The sequence below is a fragment of the Sinocyclocheilus rhinocerous genome, unplaced genomic scaffold (assembly GCF_001515625.1).
Source record: "Sinocyclocheilus rhinocerous isolate Xijiao unplaced genomic scaffold, SAMN03320098_v1.1 scaffold303, whole genome shotgun sequence".
In the NCBI taxonomy this organism is placed as follows: domain Eukaryota; kingdom Metazoa; phylum Chordata; class Actinopteri; order Cypriniformes; family Cyprinidae; genus Sinocyclocheilus; species Sinocyclocheilus rhinocerous.
In genome coordinates, this window is record NW_015656152.1 from 1,266,111 (window position 1) to 1,270,496 (window position 4,386).

Consider the following 4,386-nt stretch of genomic DNA (forward strand, 5'->3'; position numbering starts at 1 on the left):
TGTCATCACGTTCTATTAGTTCTACAGCTTCAGTTTCAGAACTTTCACGCTTAGTAACACATACAGCTGTTCCCTCACCACAGTGCAACAGTGAAAAGGGACCCCTTTCAAACAGTGTCGCGTTCCCAAAGTTGTTTAAGCGACATACCAAACAAAAACATATCATAACAAAAATAAACACCGGTATTCGGTATGAACCGGTATACCGCCCAGCACTACTAGCAACACTCAAGCAATCTGCCATAACACCCTCCAGCATTTACAGCAGTACAGCTGTGAGTTTCCACAGGCAAACAGCACTCACATCGTCTTCAAAACAGTAACATAGAAATTAGGGGTGTGCGATATTAACAAAAAATGGCATCTCAATATTTTGGGGGAGTTTTTTGATAATGAATGGATTATTGACTCAAATTATTTTGTCAAAAACTGATTCATTGCTGCTCTGAGACGCACAAATGTTCTGCTCCAGCTTTGTTTGAACTATTTTTGTTGGCGAAACAGAAACAAAACAAAACAGACACTATTGTCCCTAAAATTAAACTCATTCAATAGTAACGTCTTGTCTGTTAAACTGTTGTATAAAATAATCACATTCGCAATCACGCTCACATGCTGATATTCGGCATATTGTGTAATATTACTCGGATTCCAAAAATTACGTTTTTGTAATTCGCTTACATTTGAAAATACTCCTAATCAGACTACAGTTACATTTTAATTTGATTACATGATTACATATTATTTACACAATAGCAATAAAGTATACATAATTTAGAGAATTTTTCATTCTGTTTGTATTTTAATATCAATATGGTATAAGATTGTTATTTAAATCAATGTGATAAATCAAAATGTAGTCTAATTATATTACCTAAAATGTGTAATGTAATCGATTACTTTACTAATTACATTTTTTTGCTTTCATAAATTGAATTATAGGGCCTTCTGACTGCATTCTAATAGACTTGATCATGCAGTGAATGCTTTTGGACTCTCAAGACAGGTTTTTGTTTGTTTTTTTGCATATGCTCATTCATACTCTGATGTCAGCTCGCACATCGTTAAAGCAACAATTACGATATTATTGTAGATGATCAATATCAAATTGAGCATTCATTTTTTTGTTTCTCTATAAGGGCATCATTCAGGACAAGGTCAAATATCATCTCTGACTGTCATTTAGCTCAGAAATGATGTAACCATGACAGTCAGGCTTGATTTATAGTGATACCCAAAACAAGGGGAAAAATCGGCAATATTTAACAGCTCTTGGACGTGCCTCTGCTGGAAAAAACTGTGGCTCTCCTCGGAGGGGCAAGAGAGGGCAAAACCCTTTGGGGTTTGTTTCCTGCTCCTAAAGAGAGCATGCATTATGATCCACGCCTTGTGCTCCACTAACTGATCCTGAACATGCTAGACACGGAGAGTTTATGAGTTCTCAGACATACAGTCAGTTTCTCCATGGATTTCCTGCGGCCTCCGTTTGACTGGAAATATGCTGCGTCATACACGAACAGCCGAGATGGGAACAAAAGAATGTTTGTGATGAATGAACAATGATCCCTCTAGTGACTTTCTCTTGACCGGTGCGGTGTCTGAGCCATTTGAGATAGTTGCTGATATTATGTAAGACTTCTGTTTGAGGTTCGGTTTTGGCTGCTTTCAGATGCGCATCTGTCATGGGTGAGTAATATTGTGCAACAGACGTGTTGCTGAGGAAACGTTAAAGGTGTAGCTCATCCAAAAAGGATTTACTCACCCCGTGTTGATCCAAATCTATGAGCTATTATTTTCCAGGAAACACAAAAGGAGAATTTGGTGAGAATCTTTACAGCCCTTGGACATTCAACAGGTAGAAGCGGCCACTACTGTCAAGCTCCAAAAAGGACAAAAAACATCATGAAAGAAGCATGAAAGCCATACAACTCATGCTCTATATAAGAGATACTAAAGTTGACCCGTGATGACCTTTTATTTGGCCTGCAATGTCATATCACAAGAGGAGAGAAAAAATAGGGGAAAAACATGCCAATGAAGCATTTCTTCATTTCTAGTTTATATTTATAACAAGCCAGAACACATTAACAACACACATGCAATCTGCCATAACACCCTGACAAACCACAGCAAATGCATAACACCCTAGCAACCACATAGCAACACCTTACCAATCATAATAGAAGTTAATACCTAACAGCACCCTAGCAAAGCCGTAGCAACCACACTGAGCACCTATAGCAAATAACTTGCAATGCTAAGGCAACGTTAGAAAATTCAGTTTTTAATAAACACGTTAAGACCTGCCAGAACAACCTAGCAATGCACTAGCAATCTTTCATAACACCATGACAACCACACAAAACGCCATAACAACACCCTAGCAACCACATAGCAATACCCTATCGCCATTATACCATGAGCAAGTGCCTAACAACACCCTTGTGATACAATAGCAACTAAATAGCAATGCCAAGGCAAGTTTCAAAAATTCATTTTTAATGTTTCTAGGAACAGATTTAGAATGTTATGAGAGTGAAAAAAATAATTACATGATTGTAATTTCTGACAGAATTATTATTATTATTATTATTATTATTATTAATTTTTTTACATTTTAATGCAAGTTGGCTCTAATTTTTGTTGTGTGTCTTCTCAGCTTTGGGTGGTTGGTGATGTTCAAAAATGATTAGGAGATGAGTCTCAAGCAGAAATCCAACATATTTATCATGTTTTTGCAATATTGCAGTAGTGTTTCCAGTGTGCCTATTGATTGTTTCTAGGCATATCTGGAGTTTAGAGATGTTACTGGGTGTAGTTCAGTGTAAAATGAAGCATGTATCAGAGCTAATTGCTCTTCACTGACCCATGTAGAGTTCCGTCCTGACTCCGCAGGAGTGTCAACTTGTAGATTTAGACAACTGGAAACTACAAGGACATAATCAAAAACAGAAAACCGTGGTTCCCAGGAAGCAGCACTCTGTCTCACCAAGAGACATTTGAAAATGACTACGAACTCTGAAGAATCTTCAGGAGATGGAGAATCGTAAGGTTGTTAGCTGTATTCTGCTTTATTTTATTGCATTTGGTTGATGTCTGCAGTGCTGGTTAGTAACTGATGACATGTAATCTGGATTACGTAGTCAGATTCCAAAAATTAAGGAATTGTAATTACATTTTAAAATGCTCATAATCAGATTACAGTTACTTTATGGGTTACATGAATTCAGATTATTCACACAATGGCAGTAAATTATTTATAATTTATTGATTCTCCCCAATTCTTTTTTCTTTTTAAATTTTTTGTCAAACCACTTTGACCTAAAATAAGTACCTGAAGTCCCTCTGAGATTTAAAGTTAATATTTCAATAGTTTAACAACACATTTGCTTGTTCTCTGATGTTGGCTAATGACCATACATTTTATTTCTCTCTTTTTTTTAAATATAAAAATAATGCCATTTAAATCTGTAAACAAGGCATGTCAAAAGTAATCTAAAAAGTAGTCCAAAAGTAGTCAGAAAACGTAGCCTAAAATGAGTAATCTTGAAAATTGTAGTCAGTAATGTAATCAATTTGTAATTTGTAATCAGTAACAGACTATAATTTAAGTAATCAACCCAGCACTGTATGTCTGTTATGCTTCTGACCATTTCAATGACCAGTTAAACAAATACAGGCACATATGGTTGTGGAAAGTCCAGCCACTTAAAAGCAAACACCATTGTTATCCAGGATGTTTGCTGTAGAGGAACATCTTAAAATAGTAGAAAAACGCACCTAGATGAACCAAAATAAAGTTTACGGCAGCTAAAAGTCTTCACTGATGTGACAAATCACAAATCAGATCTCTTTACTTTCTCATTTCTTTCTCCTAGACACCAATGAGATGAAATGAAGAGTTTGCCTAAGTCTCAACAATATCTCAAACTATGGTCAGAAATGCTAAAATATCCACTTTAAAACTCTAACTGTATGTCACCTATTGATTAATTCATCTTTTTATTTCTCCTAAGGAATTGTAGGATGAATGTCTGAGACATTTAAGATGATACATATTTACCATTTAAGTATAACGCAACATGACTCCATCAAGCTGTGCAAGAGAAACCTCTGAGCAATAAACTTTCCTTCTGGGCTGGCCCATTAGACTTTCTCTTGATCTTTGGTCTTTCATTAACCATTCCCTTAAGTCAGGGGTGTCAAACTCAATTCCTGGAGGGCCGGAGCCCTGCAGAGTTTTGTTCCAACCCTGCTCCAGCACACATACCATGTAGTTTTCAAATAAGCCTGAAGGACTTGATTAGTTGGATCAGGTGTGTTTAATTAGGGTTGAACCTTAACTCTGCAGGGCTCCTGCCCTCCAGGAACGGAGATTGACCCCTA

At 36.6% G+C, this 4,386-nt stretch overlaps 1 long non-coding RNA gene across 2 annotated transcripts in view; it reads left to right on the forward strand.

Annotated features, from left to right (window-relative positions):
- The window catches only part of LOC107719442 (uncharacterized), an 11,778-nt gene extending 7,641 nt beyond the window's left edge, over positions 1-4,137 (forward strand). Inside the window, exons 1-3 of one of the 2 annotated variants that reach the window (XR_001637516.1) lie at positions 2,881-3,051; positions 3,879-3,935; positions 4,017-4,137. This is a non-coding gene — a long non-coding RNA (uncharacterized LOC107719442). Of the gene's footprint in view, positions 1-2,880; positions 3,052-3,878; positions 3,936-4,016 lie in introns of those variants that run through there. The other variant, XR_001637517.1, reaches the window with a different exon arrangement.
- The last annotated feature ends 249 nt before the right edge of the window (positions 4,138-4,386 follow it).